Genomic DNA, 19,010 nt, shown 5'->3' with positions numbered 1-19,010 from the left:
CATCGTGGAACACAGTAAGTGCAGGTCACCTGGATGCTATGTGGAAGGCGAACCTCATGAGAAAATACATCTCCACACACACAATTCTAATACCATGTATAAGAGTCATAGACTCCTGTTAACTGATTAAGCAACCATGGTTCAGCCAGGTACCTCATTCTGAGGTCTCCAGGATTCAAGATTTGTCCCTAGAAACTCAGAGGAAAGTATGTATCGATTAAAATGAAATATCCAAGTCAATAGAACTCTTATATACAAAAAATCTATAATAACCTGCTCTGTCTACTCTCTCTGCCTCCTCTAACATTGCTCCATGTGACCTGTAGGGTGGAGGCCAGAGCTCTGATATCATTTGCAGCCTCCCTTCAGGACCTAGTGGCCCTATTCATTACTTTAGATTCATGCATCAACTGTCTTTCCTGGTACTAACCTCTGCTGTGGTCTTAACTCAGGTCTAGACTTGGCTCTGGACCCAGCCTCTCCCCTTCCTTTACTAGAATCAGAGCTATGGATATGGGGCCCTGGAGGCCGGGATTATATGATTTGTCCTCCAACAGATTTCTTTTTTTTTAAATTGAATTTATTGGGGTGATATTGGTTAATGAAATTATACATCACCTGTATATTGTATTGTGTGTTCACCACCCCAAGTCAAGTCTCCTTCTATCACCATATATCACCGCCCTCCCACCCCCCATTCCTCTCCTACCTCCCCTGCCTGCCCCTTCCCTTCTGGTAATGGTCATGCTGTTGTCTGTGTCTATTGTTTGTATCGAAAGTATGTATCGATTAAAATGAAATATCCAAGTCATTAGAACTCTTATATACAAAAAATCTGTAATAACCTGCTCTGTCTCCTCTCTCTGCCTCCTCTAACATTGCTCCATGTCACCTGTAGGGTGGGGGCCAGGTGTTTTCTCGTTTTTGGTTTTTGCTTAATCCCTTCACTTTTTTCACCCAGCCCTGGCCCTCCAATAGATTTCTATGTGCTCAAGTCTTCTCTCTCTCTCTCTCTCTCTCTCTTTTTTTTTTTTTGGGGGTTGGAGGGGGAGTCCTAGGGATTGGCTGCTAGAGGACATATAGAGAAAAGGTTCGAATGACTCTTCTGCAGCACTTTATGGGGCTTCCAAATTTGTTGCTCTAAAAATTCAGCACGAAGAAAGGCCACCTAAAGACCATGTTAAGATGTGACTTCCACTCCCTGTCCCTGGAGTTGCTGATTCAGTACATGGCAAGAATCTGGGTTTCTAAATAAGCTATTTGGTAGCTTCTGACACCTGTGCTCTGAGTTATATTAAAGAAGTACTGCTGGGAATTGGGGCCCTTTAGTTAGATATTCGAGCTAAGCTAGAAATATGGATGAAGAACTTTTAGAGACTGAGAATGTGATATTTAAATAACTTACTCTTTGGTGCTTTGCCTCAGGATCCTGTTGTTGGCTGAGGTAGTCATTGTTTAGAATTGAAACATGATTCAGGTATTTTTCATTTTCTGACTGTTTGGATATTTGTAAAATGGAGAATTGACCCAAGATCTTGGATACCTTTGCAAACATTAACTCTTTTGACCTCCTGACATTCTGGAACGTGAGATGCAGGGATTATTGCACCCATTGTGTAAGTGGGAAACTCAGCCAAGGCTTAAAAACACCCATCACTGTGCATTCTCTTATGATTTCCAAGCCTTTGTTGATTTTTTTTTTTTTTACAGAGAGGAAGGGAAAGGGATAGAGAGTTAGAAACATCGATGAGAGAGAAACATCGATCAGCTGCCTCCTGCACACCTCCTATTGGGGATGTGCCCGCAACCAAGGTACATGCCCCTGACTGGAATCGAACCTGAGACCCTTCAGTCCGCAGGCTGATGCTCTATCCACTGAGCCAAACCAGCCAGGGCGCGATTTCCAAGCCTTTGTACACGCCTGCCCTTGCTTGACCCTCACAGGAGACTGTTGCGGGTAATATCATGGTCTCTACTTCTCAGGGGAGGGAGTCTGGGCTCAGAGCAGTGATGGGCTGCTCAACATAGAGTGGAAGAGCTGACACCAGGACCCCCTGGCTGCTCTGGCTCCTGAGGTCACTCTTTTCGATGCATCCAACTGCCTCTCTAAGAAGAATACAGCACAACTGAGAGGGAACCAGGACACCCTGATTTGAGGGAAACAAATGTGTTTTTTTCCAGGCCCGTGGATACCTCTGCTCCCAAGACTTCAGATCCGCCGTGACCATTTGCTAGATCTACCCATTGCATCACCTGCCAAGCAGGGAAAAATGTAAGGGTTCCTTCGGGACTTCCTGGGTAAAACAAGGACAGATGGCAACTTAATTTAAAAGAAACGGAGGAAAAACTAGAAAATAAAAGCGACAAATGGACATGGATGTGTTCCTATAGGGATGGCCTCCGGGCTGTGTACCTGCCTCCTGTCACAGCTCTTCCTGTGTCTGACACCTCTGTCTCACCTCCTCTGGGCACCCAGGGAGGTGAGGCGCTGAGCACGGATAGCTGTTGGAATTACGGGACCAGTGCAGCCCCGCTCCCCACCCTCCTGGTGGGAAGGGGAAGCATGACCCATTTCCTCCTGGGTAAATATTTTCACAGGAAGCATTTATCAAATGTCCGCAGGGGCGGGGGAGCGGTCTGAGGTCAGTCAGCTGTTCCTCTCCTGCCCTCCTGGGCAAAGGCGGTGGGGTTTCTCCTGCACATCCACACCCTCTCTGTCTTCTGTCCCATCTCCTCTCACCCGGCTGAGCCAAAGGAGAGGAGCACAAATCCGAGAACGCCCCACATCCCCTCCACCCTTTCTAATAAACAGGGTTTCTATCAGACCGGGCCCCTCTAATGAAGCTGAGTGTCCAGATCCTTCCAGAAGAAATGCTGATAAGGAACTCTCCATCACTCCTCACATCTTGGGTTCTGAACCCATCCCTGCTACTCGGAGCAGGGAGCCTGCCACTCAGGCTTGATTCTTTCCAGATTGGGGATGGTTGGTCAAGCAGGACCACTGGCTAAGAGGTCTCTCCCGGGTCTTCAGACTCCAGTCCCCCCTCTACCAACGCAGAGGAGAAAAGTCCTCCCTCACGGTGCCTTTGTTTCCATGACAGTGCCCACGCCTGACATCTGTTCTTCACACCAGAACTGGTAGTTAAACCAGAGGGATCTGGATCTCAGCTCTGCTGGCTAGTACCTGTAAGACCAGAGCAAGTTGCTTCACCTTCCTGTGCCCAGTTTCTTCATCTGTCTTTTCTTCTTGTGAATTTACTGGGCACCATCTCTGTTCTAGGCACTGTGCTAGGTCCTGGATAAAAATGCTACCTTCTTATAGATTTGTTGTGAAGATCAAATGAAACAGTTCAGTAAAAACACTTAGCAAACTGTCATAGAATAAGTATTCAATAAATAAACAGAATAAGTATTCGATACAGTTAATTCTAACTATTATTCTTTCCACTTACATTATTTTCATCTCACCATTATGATTTAATCTTTGGAGAAGAGTAGAATTTTTAAGAAATATTTTTATTGATTTTTAGAAAGGGAGAGGGAGGGAGAGGGAGAAAGAGAAACACCCATGTGAGGGCTGCTTCCTGCGGGCCTCCCACCAGGGATCGAGCCTGAAACCTGGGCATGCGCCCTGACCAGGAATCAAACCAGCAACTGTTCAGTGCATGGAACAATGCCCAACCAACTGAGCCACACCAGCTCAGGCCAGAGTAGAATTTGAAATGTCCTTTGCAGTCTTTATGCCTCTGACCCTCATGCCATCACATAGACCCTCTGGCCCTTTTTACTGGGTGAGGGCTGCTGTCTTCCCGACTTCTCTGTGGAACCACAGCCAGTTCACTCACGCACTCCATATTTCCATCGTTCAACAAAAATGCAGCGAGTTTGTCCATTGTGCTGTAAAGAGGATTAAGAAAGGCGCCGGCCTTCGTGTTAAGGAAGGTGGGAAGGTGAGGGCCAGGGTAAATGACCAACTGCAGCTAAATTAAAGACAGAAAAAATGAGATTCTAGATCTGGAAAGTAGCACTTCTTCAAAGGAAGAAGAATTTATTTCCAGGTGGGGGCTTGGGGCAAGGCTTGGCAGGCTTCATGGAGGAGGTAGTAGTGGGCTGTACTTTGAAGAAGGAGGAGGATTTGGTGGGTCCTGTGGAGGTGGGGAGAAGGGACATGCATGAGCTCTGAGGCCTGTTGCCCAGGCAAAGAAAACCACTTTGGCCCAAGAATATGAAGCCCTTGGTCTCTGGGCTGTCAGCTAATTGTGCAGACACTTTAAATCTTCTATTGTACTTGTGGGCCATTTTCCACATACATTATGTTTGAGTTTCACAAAAATTGAGTGAGTCAGACAGAGCAAGAATTATGAGCTCACTTTCCGGATGAGGAAATTATGACTCAAAGAGGTGAAGGGATTTGACCAAAGCCACAAAGATGACCAATGGGAAGGTGGACACTGATCTAAGGTTTCTTGGCTCTAAGTCCAGAGCATTTTCTCTGGCACAAAGCTGCTACCTGCCTCTCCCCCAATCCCACCCTGCCCCAGGCTGAATAGCCAGAACAGCTTTGAGCTGTTCCCTTGGCCTCAATTGATGTCGCATCAGCACTTGCCAGGACTCTGTAATAGCATCCTTAGAGGTCCCTGCTTCCTCTGGGTGGCCTCCAATCTATCTTCTATAACCACACCTTCTACACAGAGTAACCGTTCTAAAGCCTGGACCTGATCATGCTTTGCTCTTGCTTTAAAACCTTTAGTACCAGCCCTGGCCGGGTAGCTCAGAGTGTCGTCCCAATCTGCTAAGGTTGCAGGCGGGGTTCCATCTCCAGGCAAGGCACATACAGGAAGCAACCAATGAATGTCTAAATAAGTGGAACAATAAATTGAGTTCTCTCTCTTTCTAAAAAACAACAACTATAACAACAAAAAAGCCCACCCCAAACCAAAAAAGCCCACCAATAAATAAAATGAAAACAACAACAACAACAAAAAAAAACAAAACAAAACAAAACACAAACCTTCCTACTTACCTCTTACAGGACTAACCCAAACTCCACTTGTTCTTCTAGGCTTATTAGGGTCCATCCTGAGCTTTTGGCCTCCCAGCCTCCTTTCTTGCCGGCCTCTCTTGTGCTTTCTGTGTGTGAGACTCTGCAGTTCTTGTAGCTCCTCACATGCTCCACGTTGTCCCCTCATAACTTTGTGCACACATGAGGTCTGGAGCCAGACTTCCTGGGTTGAAAACTCAGACTCACCACTTCAGTAGCTATGAGATTGAGAAAAGTTCCATAACTTCTCTGTGCCTCAGCTTCCACACCTGTGAAATGGGGATAATAATAGGACCCACCTTGTGGAGATGTTGTGCTTACTAATTTTGTAAAGATTAGCCCCTTGCCCTAACCGGTTTGGCTCAGTGGATAGAGCATCGGCCTGCAGACTGAAAAGTCCCAGGTTCGATTCTGGTCAAGGGCATGTACCTTGGTTGCGGGCACATCCCCAGTAGGGGGTGTGTAGGAGGCAGCTGATAGATGATTCTAACTCTCTTTCCCTCTCCCTTCCTCTCTGTAAAAATCAATTAAAAAAAAAAGATTAGCCCCAGGCTTGGCACATGCGGGGGGGGGGGGGCGTTCAGTAGATGTGTGTTTCCCTGAGCAGAAACGCCTTTCCCTGCACTGTCTCCCAGGCTCCCTGCTCCTGGTCCCCTCTGGGAAGCCGCCCTCACTGCCCGAGGCAGCACTCCCTCCCTACAGCCTGCGTTCAGAGGTGCCCTGCACCCCACACTGTAATTACCTACCTACACTGGCCTCCTCACCACAGCCGGAGCTCCTTGGGGCAGAGCCTTGTCATTTTTGAAGCCAGGTCCACGTCTGAGTCACTGTGGTACTGGCTACACCCAGCGCAGCCCTGCCACAACCTATGTCCCGATACAAGTCTGTGAGGGGGTGAATTAGCAGGGCTGGCCCTAAGGGCCTTGTGGGTGGCACAGCCGCTGATGTCTTAGGTGACTGACCACGTTTACCTCCTGCTCCTTTGTTTCCCCAGAAATGAAATGGACGACTGGCCTTCCTGGTCTGACAGGTGTCCCAAAGATGGCAGTGCCTACGGGAGCACACAGTCACAGCCTGGAAGGTAGGACGGGATGTGGAGATGAAACGCTCAGGGACCACAGAAGGGCAGCATGCTAACCAGAGCAGATTTCCTGAGCGGTCCTAAAGCTATCCCCCACCTCCCCAGGCCTCAGTTACCAGGCTCCTTGCCAGGCCCCATGCTTCGTGTTATACTTGTCATTTGTATTCCTTTTCTTCAAGATGCTCTCCCCGCAAAGTGTGCAAGCTTCGGGGCCCCCAAATTGCGGTAACCCCTGGAGTCAGTCCTTCTCCCCTGGACCTTTCTCATCTCTCCGAATCTAGGACTCTGAGTTAGGGAGGAGGACCAGGAGCTGGCCCCTGTCACACTCTGCCCTCTCCAGGCACCCCCGCTTTCACCCGTGCCTGAAGGGCAGCGGTGGGAGTTGCCTGCGATGCCAAAACCCATCACCCACACCTGCCATCACCCACACCCACTGCCCCTCCCACCGGATTTCTCAGGTCCTCCGACCTCCCGGTCAGTTTTGGCTCTGAACCATGCCCCACTGCTCCCTCCACACCTCCCCCACCTACCCCATGTGGGGCCAGCCTCCTTGAGTCAGGCCCGCTTGGACTTTGTGCATTCAAGCCTCTCCCTTCCAGGGCATGGCCTCCAGCCCCATAAACCACAGCTATGGTAAACAGTCCTGCCTCCAACCTGCACTGCCGGCCTGTGGGTCCGAAAGGCCAGTTGACCAGTTCCCCTTTGTGGGGAGGGGGCGTGGAGGGAGTCGGGCGATGTCAGACACATTCAAACCATTTCCTTAGGGAGGAAATGTCATTTTCATAAGTACGCTATTTGAAGGCTGCCTACACACACCCTACAGGGTGCAGTTGTCAATCCTGGTTGCACTTTTGAATCAGTCGGGAGCTTTAAATCTTTGTGATGCCTGGGTCCCGCTCCAGAGATGACGGCTTTAATTGGTGTGAGACACAGCCTGCGTGCAAGGGCTTTTTAAAGCTCCCAGATGATTCTAACATGCAGCCAAGCTTGAGAGCAACTGCTTTAGGGAACATTCTGTAAACGTGAAGGCAAACGAGAAGTGAGGGCTTGGAGCAAAATGAGTTTTAGCGTGAGTGACACAGCTGTGCTGGGTTCCCGTGCCTCCCTGTTTGGCTCGAAGGGATACACCCTTGCCTTTCCCTGCTCCAGCCCACAGGACAGGAGGCAGGTCCCAGGGCTCACACCGGTTCGGTTCGGCTTGCCCCCACCCCCTCCAGGAGGGCAGGAGTTTTAGGGCAGAAGCTGTGACTTTTAGGGAACCAGGGCCAAGTCGGCCTCATTTTGGTGTGGCCTAGGCCTGAGTCAGAGGTCATGGGCTTGCTGGGAGATCGAGACAAGGGTTCAGTGTTCCTATCCCAGCTGAGCCCTGGTGCCGCCCACGCCTGCTCCTCCTGGCTCTTCAGCTCATGCGCTTTGCTGTTTTTCTCCAGAACTCACTCACTCTGGTCTCTGCCTCAGCTTCCCTCCGAATCCATATGGTCACAGCATTCTGCACTTCTCCACCATTCATTCATCCCACCCCAGTCCCACTGCCCAGCCACCCCCTCCTCCCCCCCAGCTTCTTCTACTAGAAGCCACTGCATTAGCTTCCGGGCTGCTCTGGACTTCCTGTTTTCTCTCTCTACACTAGATCAATGTTCCTGTCCTAGTAAGGCTTTCTCTTTCTCTCTCTCCATGTGATCCGAGAGCCCAAACCCAAAACCTTCTGGGGTTTTCCTTGGCTTAGCATAGTGGTTCTGAAAGTGTCTTCTGAGGACCAGCAGGATCAGCATCATTTGGGGATTTGTTAGAAATGCAAGTTCTTGGGCCCCAGCCCAGACCTGCTGAAGCAGAGCTCTGTGGGTGTGTCCCAGAATCTGTGTTAGCAAGACCCCCCGGTGATTCTGATGTGTGGCCTGGACAGTTCAGCCCACACTCCTGTGTGTGCATTCACAGTGCCCACACTCGGGTCCCAATTTGTCCAATTGTCAACTGTTACATCTCTCTCCCATATCCCTTCCTCAGGGCCTCTGCCCATGCTGCTCCCTCTCGGAAGGCCTTTTACCAGTTCCCAGTGTCTAAATCCATTTCTCCTTCAAGATCGAGCTCAAACATCATTCTTTGGACAAATCCCAAGATTCCTCTTATAGGAACATTTTTTCCCCTTCTGTGACCTCCATAGAATTCTTCCTCTCTCCCCCTGAGTTTTGCCTTTAAAGCAAGACTTCTCTCAATTATGACTACATATTAGAATCACTCAAGGAACTTAGAAAGATCTGTATGCCCAGGCTGTACTCCAGAGCAATTAAATCAAAATTTCAGGATGGAGCCGGCCATCACATATTTTACAGTTCCAAAGATAACTTTAATGTGCAACTGAGATTAAGACCCTCTCTTCTAAAACAACCAGAGGGAAAACCATGATGGGAAGAGATATGAATTTAATGTCAGGAGACCCAAGTTCTGCTCAGGACTCTGTCTCAACTGGCCATTTAGCTTTGGGCAGGTTACTTCCCCTACCTCTTGGCTTCTGTGTTCCAAGCTGCCATATAGAGCATTGTTTTAGGTCAATGGCTCTCAAATGTGATCCATGACTGGATCTCACCCCTAGAGATTTCTGTTTAATTGGTCTGGGGGGGCGACCTGGACTCCACTATAAAGCCAAGATTGATATCACCTTCTTAGATCTTATCCAAGGGCCCAGGAAACTGTGTTCAGTGGTTTACTTTTGGGAGCAAGGATATCTGCCTCTTTAAATTCTTAGACTTCTCTGCCCTGCTATTAACCTTTCCTCCCCTGAGGATAAACACCCACACCCAGTGTCAGTAGTGAAGGGCAAGTGAAATTTCCTTATCTGAAAGCAGGAGAGCGGGGAACATTCTGCGCCCACCACACTTGGCCACACTGAATGTGTTTGGCCGTTGAGGCAGGATGTGAATTAAGTATCAGATGAGCATCCTCACCGGGGGCCGGGTGGAGGGTCACTGAGGGGCCTGTCCTTCAGCAACCTCAAGGCTTCGCGCCTCATGCTTCTCAGCTCCCAAACACCTGGTCCCACCAGCGCACGGCGAGACAAGTCTTCTTCATAGTCATCGAGGTCTTACGTGAAGGCAGGTGTAAAAGAGAACTCATAGATAGCAGAAGGCAGGTTCACCAAGGGCAGCTGAGGTCTGAAGCTGGATGAGCAGTCAGGCTCCAGCCTGAGGAAGGCAGAATGACCCAGCTGCCAGGGGCGGGGCCAGCAGAGGAAACTGCCTGCTTATTTAGGGGTTGGGGGCAGGGAAGGGAAGTGAATGCTTACACAAGTGCCTCTCTGATGGAGGTGTTACTGTCCCCAGAGACACCCAGCAGCCATCCACAATGAGTCCCTCTATTTATCTGCACATTGGGCTGTCCCCCTACAAAGGAAACTGGCCCAAGTGCAAAGGAGTCTAGACTAAGTCCGCCCCCCCTCACCCCTACCCCCACCCCCACCCCCATCTCAGGGTCAGGATTTCAGAAAAAGTGGAGATCGGAGACATTCCCTGAAATCTCCATCCCTTCACCCCCCCACCCCCACCCCCTCACACACACACACTTGCACAAAGAATCCTTTTCTTACTCCCTGCTGTGTTCTTCCACACCCTTTCCCACACTGATTCCTCTCCTGAAGGCCGGCTGGTTCCTAAGTCCGGCTGGGCTGCCGCCTGGAGGGAGGGGCTGTTTTGCCCCGAGAGGCAATGCTCGCCTAGGGAGGCCGGAGTTGTTTTGCAGACAAGAAAGCAGTCCTGGGGGTGTGGTGTCTGGCCTGGGCTGGCCCAGGGAGCCAGGACAGAGGTCGGGCTGTCTGTCTGGAGCTTGGAGCACTAGACCATGCTTCCTGATGACTTTACAGTGGGCCATTGAGGAAGAACAGGCTCATGGAAAAGCAGCTATGTTTTGACTCCTTGACAAAGGCTGGGACCAGCCCTCCCTGCGGGTGTGTGTGGGGGGATGGGGGATGTCGCAGGGCAGTGGGTGTGACATGTTCCCATTCTACCCATCCCTGTGAAGCTGAGGGGGTAGCTCCCCAAGGTTAAGACTTCTGAGGTTCCTCCTGGCAAACTGGAAGATTTTGGACTTGATTATTGATCAAATAGAGCTTTCTGGTTCCTGAGAGGGAGAGAAATCATAAAAGTCACCTGCCAGAGGACTCATCATGACTTTGGAGGGACTGGATCACCTTTGCTAGGATCCCCTTTGATTGGCCTTTGAGTAAAATGGATCCAAACAGCCTGCATCCATTTCCTTGGCACGGGCTGGGGTGGGGAGAAAGGAAGTGGGGAGAGCTTGGCGTGGCACCTGAGGTTTGCTGTACCCACAGCACTCTATGCAAATGCAAAAAGGCCCAGGGAGCATTTTATACCAGTAATTACCTTAAATTGCAAAGTAGTCAGAGAATCTTAAAGTTGGAAGGGAGCTTAGATCAATTTAGTATCTGTCTACCTCAGAAGGCCCGCCTACCTGCGGGTCTCCAGATAAGGATGCTGAGGCCCTGGGATGCACCGCTCCGAGCTCTCCAGGGAGCTGTCAGCAAGAGTCAGGCCCAGAGCACACTTGCCACGCACTCTCCTTGGCTCCCTGGACGTTTTCTGCCTCATCACTCCACTCTGGGCCCTTTGGCCTGCTCACACTATCCCTGCACTCTGGGAGGGCCATCCCAGCTCTGTGATTTTTGGCAAATCTCTTAACCACGCTGTCGCTCAATCCAACCCAGCTGGGAAGCCAGGCATGACCCAGGCTCCTGGGAAACCAGCTGTGGCACCCAACTGGCCCTTCTCTGCCAAACCTCCACAGCGTTGGAGACAAGTCGTGGGTGGGGAGAGTTGGACATGGCTTAGCAACACGCTGATAAAGACTTGACCTATGTTCCCCCCCCCCCCAAAAAAAAATGAGAGAGAACCTAAAGAATAAACATCCTAAACAATGAGCCTTCACAAGATCTTCATTGGTCCCTTCACACACTAATCCACAGGGTTTGTTTTAAGAAAGAAACAAAAAGGAGGAAAAGGATTGAAATGAGGCCAGACATGGTGACTACCTCCAGAGAGTCCAAGAAACTGCTGCCAGCTGCATCAATTACGGTTGCCCACAGAAACCCATGGAAGGGCCTACAGTTTAAAATGTTATTTGTTTTTAAATCCCTAGAGCGTTTTAAAACTGGCAGACCCCTAAGGTCTAGCCCACCATAAAAGGAGAAAAAGTGGGTTTGGAGAAGGGGAGGATGTTGGCTAAGGTCAAGCAGCAGGTGATAGTGGCAGGGTCAAGAGAAACCCCAACTCTTTCCTGCCTAGGACTCAACTCCATCACATGGGCTGTCTGCACAGGTGAAGATCAAGGTCACATCTCTGTGTTGCTCAAGCAGTCGCTGATGCTAGATGAAAGTGTGGGCCAGACCCCTGGCCTGATTCTGGGCTGATAACAAACTTGGTTGATGGATGGATCATACTACTTTTTGAGCTCCTGTGGGGAGGTTAGGAAGCCATGGTCCTGAGAACTGGGTACAATTCTAAGTCTCATCAAGAGCCACCTGAAGGGAAGTGACCAAGGAGGAGAGAGGAATTGTATGGTTATCTCTGCCTCCTGAGGCTCTGCTTAGCATCCCAGCGACGCCCCCTTGCAACAATGGAGTTCAGGCAGCTGGTGAGCAGACTCCTGCAGAGCACCTGGGAACTGCAGATGCACCAGGATGGGATTCATGCCGAGAAGAGGCCTGAAAGCCTATCTGAGGGAAAGAGCAGAGCCCGGTGAAGATGTAGAGGTGACAGGGCCACTCTGCTAGGTGGTCAGCATGGATGATCAGCAAGAGAAATAGGCCTACGCTGTGGAAGAGGAAGGAGGGCACACGTACAAGAAGGTAGGCAGGTAGCAATTCTCCTGCCCCACCCAACAAGTAGCCAACTTTGTCAGAACCACAAAGCTCAGAGGCTAAGAATATGGGCTCAACCATAAGAACGAATGTCTGGCCTCAACCTCTTTATAGGAGGGTAGACATGGTGCAAGTTACTTAACTCCTTTGAGCCTCATTAGTGGGATGGAGATTAGAATACCTACCTCCCAGGTCATTGTGAGAATTCAGTACAACACATGTCAAATGTTTGTCACAGGGCCTGCCATTCAATATAAAATTATTATTATTTCTTTTTTTTTCCCAAGGATTTTTTTTCCAGACCCCATGCAGCTGCCGGTTTATAGAACAAGTCTTTGTGGCACCCAGGAGAGATACAGGAAGGGAGGACAGAGGCTATAGTGCCTTTTGGTGGGACATTCCCTGCTGTGTGTTGTTCTTTACTTCAGCCAGAGTGAGCAGGAGCAATAAGGTGAGGAGGCTCCTAGGCAGCCTGGGACTACATGATCGCCAACAGGTGCTTCAAATCACAAAGAAGGGCTTCCTCCTTCTTAGAACCTTGGCTGGAGATGCAGTCCCATTATTTTTCAGTCTCATTCAGGCCATTGTTACCCAGAAATCCCTCTCATACTGTGACATTCCTTTCAGGTTCCTCACAGCTAAAATCGTGTCTGGCTCAAGCCTTGCCTAGCGGGGCATGACCTACCTTCTACTTGCCTCTGGGAGCTGCCAAGGTCTCAGTACTCCCTACCTCGAGCTGGGTGTCTCTGTAGCCTCCCTGTCTGAGGGTGTGGGCTTGCTGAGCCTGTGTGGTTTCTCCCAGGGATTCCTTGGCCTCATAGGGGCCTGAGGACCCTCCCTCAACCTTTGGGCTAAATGACATCCAAGGACTCTAATTCCCACGAGAATTAGGAAAATGCTACATTATAGGCAGCCCTAGAGAGCAGCTGGGAATCTTCATCAGATCTGGATGCAGCCTAGGAACCAGAGCAAGGGTTTGGGCAGAATTTTCTCAGGCCATAGTATAGCTCTCTTTTCCCCTACCGCCACACAGATCTCAGTTTTGCCTCAAAATAAACTTGGAGCAGATATTTAAAGAAGTGAAGGGAGCAAGTTATTAATCTTCGTGAGGTGGTCACAGGTCTTGGTATGAACTTTACTCCCTGAGTCCTTAAAACAAACAAACTGTGTCAAGAGATTGCTAGCAGTTAAAGGAAATCTTGTTCTCTTCTTCCTGTTCATCAGACAGACTACATTTCCCAGACTCCCTTGAAGCTAAGTATGACCATGTGACTTAGTTCTAGCCAATGGAATATGAATGGAAGTGATGAGTGCCACTTCCATGTCTGGCCAATCAAAACATCTCAGATGCATTCATACATGTTCCTTTTCCCTTTGGGCTAAATGAGGATAATGCCCAGGTGCCTTTGTGAGATATGTATTGTAACGGCTGTGTCCATCAGCCTGAATTCCTAAAGAACCGAGTGGAGGAGGTTCACTAGGTTGACTCACCAACTGAAAACTGATATGAACTGCCTATGAACAAGATATAAACATCTATTGAATTTGAACTGTTACAAATTTTGGGATTTGCTTGCTGAGCAGTACACTTATACTAACTTATATAGGAACTAATGTTTGAGCTAGAGAAACAACCTCCAGTCCTTGTGATCAATATAGTATCTTCTCCTTATTCATGTACTGTGTTCTATAAAGTTGCTCTGAACGCTGAGTAAGCCAATGCTGAGCCATTGCTCCTAGGATAAATTCAAGGTTAGCTTCCTGTAAGCCTCTGGACACAACATTTTTGTCAGTCGATCAATACATAATCTTGTTTTATGTGTGTTTCTGTTGAGAGAAATTTCATTTAAATATATTATTGATTCTTTAACAACGACCTCACAGCCCAGTGCACTATAACGCATGCCTGAATAAAACTTATCCAACACAAGTATTATTTGCTGACCCTTCTTGTTGTGCTAAGGAACACTGTACAGCACTTTAGCACCATGCCTGAGGATCTTTTTAAACAGTGAAATCACTTTAAAAAGCACAAAAAGGCAAACGAAAATAACAACAACAACAACAACACTAAATAGACTGTGAAAAGGACACTTTACCAGTATGAGAGCTGAAACAAGAAGGCACAGCATGGACTGCAGTTGGGAATGTGTATGTCAAGGGACTCAAATATTGCATCCCTCTGTAAATGTCATTGAATGAAAGCCAGAGCACCATGAGTATTCACTTTGGGGTTACAAATAGTTGAATCTGAAAATGATGAAAATAGTCTATGACTAGATAACACCAGAGCCTGTGGACCTGATATCTTGGGAAAATCCTGGTTGGTAAGGAGGATTTGAATCAGATGAATTGAGGGAGGTCTTAGGCTAGTACTAGAATTAGGGCAGGTGCTGGTGCTCCCAGAGACCTGGTGGGTTTGTACCTGCTGCCTCTGCTTGTGCTGTTCGTGCAAGGATGCTTTGGGGCTGAATATGGCATCAGGGTCTGGCTGTCAGGCTACAGTTTATTTAAAAAGCATAGCAGGATCTCTGGCAGGATCCAGGGTAACCACACTCTCAGTGGCTGCTTTTTAAGACAGTACCAAATCGTGGGGCCATTTTTAGTTGTGCGAAAGCACCATGTTCTTTCTCACTTTAAATCTTTGCACACATTCTCTCTGTGTTGGAGCTCTATAATTCCCCTCCCCCCTTTTTTCTTCTTTCCCTCACATTGCCTGTCTAATGCTATCTACTCACCAAATCTTGGTCAATTCTTTCAAATTTGGATTCCAAGTTTGGATTAGGTGGCCCAGCTCTCTGTCTCTCAGTATCTTATTATAATTCCTCTAGATTAGTATTCATTATATTATGTACTTTTCCCTTGACTGGACGGCAAACTCACCAAGGGCAGAATTATATCCTAAATCAAACTTAATAATGAAGATGGTTATTGGCTCTTGGAAATAAACATTCCAGAGGTTAGGCCTCAACAGGACTTTAATTCAGTGGCTCAGGGATGTAACCAAGGACCTAGTTTCTTTCACCATCTCTTCTCTGCCTTCTGTGTATCAGCTTCATTCTAAGGTGGACTCCTATTCTGGTTACACGGAGTCTGCCAAGAGCCCCCAGGACACCTGCATTCTTGTGCAGAGGAAGAAGGAAAGAAAGCACAAATTCTTTCTCCTCCAACACTGAACAAAAGTCCTGGGGGCTCTTGGCAGACTCCGTGTAACCAGAATAGGAGTCCACCTTAGAATGGACTGATTGGACTGATCATCTAATTGGATGATCTGAAGTCATATACCCACTCCTGAATTCTGTTAAGAGGAAGAGGATTATCATGATTGATTTAAATCTTGCAGCTAGGTTGGGACCAAGACTGCAGGACTGTTACAAAGTAGAGGAAGGGTGGGATGGATATTGGGAGGTCAACAATAGTGTCCAAGAGAGTAAGGATTGGTGGCAGGAAGATCCCTGAAAGAGCAAGTCCTAGATGAGTGTGTTCCTAGGCAACCCAATTAGAGAAGAGCCTAGAATCACACGCACCAAGAGTGGAACCATTTCCTTCTTACTGAAGTCAGGGGATTTGCAGCAAGACAGGTGCTACTTTGAGAATGGAGGCTCATTAAGGCCAAAGCTAGAAAAACAGAATTGTGAGGTGAGGTAGAAGGGTTGGGGAGGGGCCAGATCATGCAGAGCTTTGCAGCCATTTTAAGATTTGAGAGATTAAGCGTAAGCAGATCATGTTTCCCTAGCTTCCCCCAGGAGGACAATGAGGACAGAGAGCCAGGCACACTACCATTGGCGAAAACTCCTTCTTTGCATCGAGTTATAAGACTGTTGCTCACCTACCAAAAACCTTTCTTGGTGACAACTAAAAATAAAGTGACTGCTCAAATGTGTTTCCAGAATAGTTGGCCAGACCTGCTTAAGACTGTGCTCCTCAAACCAAAGGAAATACAGCCTCCTTTTGGGGTGGTGACCCAGCAAAACATATTCATCCATGAGATGACTTGGTGTAGCTTCATGGAATGTAAGTCCATTTAGTGGTAAGTGATCTGAATTTTTAAAATAATAAAACAAAGATATATTATGGAATAGTTGCATGCAAATTCTGCATGAATTTTTAAGCTTAACCACAGGCATTAGGGAAAGTTTGGGCTTGAGCGTAGGTGGGAGCGAGGTTGGGGATGAGTATACAGAGTACCCAAGACCCTTGCTGGCAAGCCTCCAGGGGTATGTTTCCATTTTTCTCCCCTGTCTGGGATACGTTAGGGGAGAAATGAGAACTCACTACTGCCTGTGCTTCAGGGCTGGGCACTAACGCCACAGAGCCAGGTGAGGGGCCAAGGTACCGCCTCCCCCACCACATGACAACAAGATCCTTCGGGGCCAGGACGGGAGAATATGCATTAGAGTGAAATCTGTGCTTGAACTAGTTATCTTAAAGTTAGGTAGGAGCTAGAGTCTGCTGAAGCTCATATGTGATGCCATTGGAAGTCCTGGCTGTGGCCCAAGGAAAAAGCGGGGTGGGGATGGGGTGTGGGCACATTATAAACCTTCTGCCTGTCATTTGCCTCAGTGCAGCAAAGGTCATGTTTGTGTAAGGTCATTGCTTTATGTCTTTTTCTCGCTCTCTTTTCTTTTTGATAAATCTCAGTTCTTGGCACCCTACTTCCCCTCTCCCAGTACACTTGCTGCTCTCTGCATTTCTTCTGGACAATGGGTACTAAGCTTTTCAATCTTTGTGATTTTTCTGAGTGCCCACTCAGAGCAGAAGCCAAGCGTCTGTTTGGTTACTCAACAAGTTTTTGTCCCCAAGGGCTACAAGGAGGTGAAAGGATTTGGAATTCTTTTTCTTTATTATGAAGAACTTTCTCTGTTCTTCCAGGGGTAGTTCTTGAATGATCAAGTCCTGGGGCTGACTAACCTCGGCTATCTGCGTGTGTTTGAAATTTCCTGTGTGTGCCTCAGCAACAGCCTCCCTGGAATGTGTTCTTGAAGTTCTGCGGGGTGGCCTCTCTCCCACAAAGTGGGGCCTGTTCTACGTGGGCTGGAGAGGAAGGAAATGTCAAGCAGGTGGAGTTATGAGAACTACATGGAGGAAACAGTCAGAATGTCACTCTATAACTAATTCAAGTGCAACAGAAATTTAATAATGTACAGTGACCCATGCTGCATTTACATACCATCCTACAGCTGACCATGGAAAATATTAATCTTTTCACTCCTCTGGTCTGGGTTATGTGAGGAGTCCCATCTGTGTTTTGTTTTGTTTTTTTCCCCTCCTCCCCAAGGCAAAGAAAGAGTAACTGACTCATTCAAGTTCGCACAATAGCTCCTCAGATTTGAGAGAAGTTGGTGCTGGTGTTCTTTTCAGGCCCTGGGGACAGGAGAGGGGTTGGAAAACAAAGATGGCTTTGCTTTGGCCAAACGGTCACCCAGTGAAATCCTTTCGGGACATTCTTTCAGGTGAGCACACCAGTTCAGTTAAAAAAAAAAAAAAATGAAAACAAAACAAGAGCAGTGTGTCCTGTACTTTCCACACAGTTCTAGTGAGAGGTGAGGGTGTGGCCTGGCCCTTGGCCTCTGGATCTCTGACTGGTGGTGTAGGAATTTGTCTGGTTTATTTCGTGAATGCTGCTGAACACATGGCAGGACATGTTTCAGGGGTCTAAGGCAGGTCTTTGAAGGTAATGGTATCCGAGTTTGATGATAACGTGAACATGTCAGCAACATCAGGAAGACGAGGTGAGGCATGTTTTATTTTCTGTCCCAGTCCATCTTCTTCCCAATACCAGTTAAGCTATGTCTGGGGCATAAACAAATGCTTCTGAAAGCTAAATTTAGGTCACTTATGGATCTCGCTTGATAAGATTATGAAAATCATTTGATGCACGTGTCTATTTATTTTCATCTCACCCCTTTGCACAAGAGACATTAAGTGTCTTACAACAAATATTTGAAGTGAAAAGCAAAGATCAAAAACAATGGAAAAGGGGCAGTGTAGAAAAATGTACTTCCAGTTGTCAACTAATATAGGCACTGTGATCAGGTAGTAGCTTTAACTCTGAACCAAAAGGCACATGTGGAGAGAAGGGAAACTCAGCCAGGTTCTGGGATGCGTTTCGTCTGGTAGAAGAAATGTGATGGCTGTTCAGATGAGAGGACCTTCATCTAGCCCTGTATTGACTTCTGAAATAAATGTATGTCAGAGATCTGTTTACCAGGCCCTTTGAAAACCATGATGACTATATTTTTAGCAGCACTTTTGCAACAGATGCAGCAGTGTGTGTATGTGGGGAGGGCAATTGTGACATTTCATCAGATACTCCCAGGAATTCCCTTCTGTCCTCCCTCTCCCTTTGAGGACAGGGAGGTTTAGGGTGGCTGGATGCAGGCAGGTGTCTCTATTACAGGTTTGGGCTGCAGGCAATAAAATTGCTTCTGGCCAAGTCAGCAGAAGAGGAAGCCTTTCAGAGGTGGGAATAGTAGAACCAGTCCAGGTTACCTCCCGGTATCCAGACAGCAGGTCCTGATGGACGGTCCCTTTGGGGCCCAACAGCTGGATGGACAACGTGCAGCTCTTTCTTTGTGGCATCACTGTGCTTGGGACAAAAATCCCGAAGAGAGTCCAAGGGGCAAAGCGTGAGTCACGTGGCGGCTCCCTGTGAAGGGATATCAAGGAATTTTGACAGCCCCACCAACACTGCGTACAGCGAGGGCAGAGGACAGATCTCTAAGGGAAACTGGAATGCTGTTATCCAGCAGGGGACTCCTACTCCGCCCCGTGCTGGATTTGCTTAAGGAAATTTCCTTATTCAAAATGAAGTTTCTTTTTACCGGTTTCCATTGTCTGAGCTCATCCTAGAGATGCTTCCCTGCTTAACTGACCTGATGATTATCCATTGATCAACGTGAAGGTCAGCAGAGTATGGATTGTCTACCAGCAAGAAAGGGACCTGCTGGGCAGTTTCCTAGGGCTGCTGGGTGGCTTCAAACAACAGGAATGGATTCTATCAGAGTTCTGGAGGCCGGAAG

Source organism: Eptesicus fuscus, chromosome 3 (genome assembly GCF_027574615.1).
Source record: "Eptesicus fuscus isolate TK198812 chromosome 3, DD_ASM_mEF_20220401, whole genome shotgun sequence".
NCBI lineage: Eukaryota > Metazoa > Chordata > Mammalia > Chiroptera > Vespertilionidae > Eptesicus > Eptesicus fuscus.
This window is presented reverse-complemented; position numbering follows the sequence as displayed.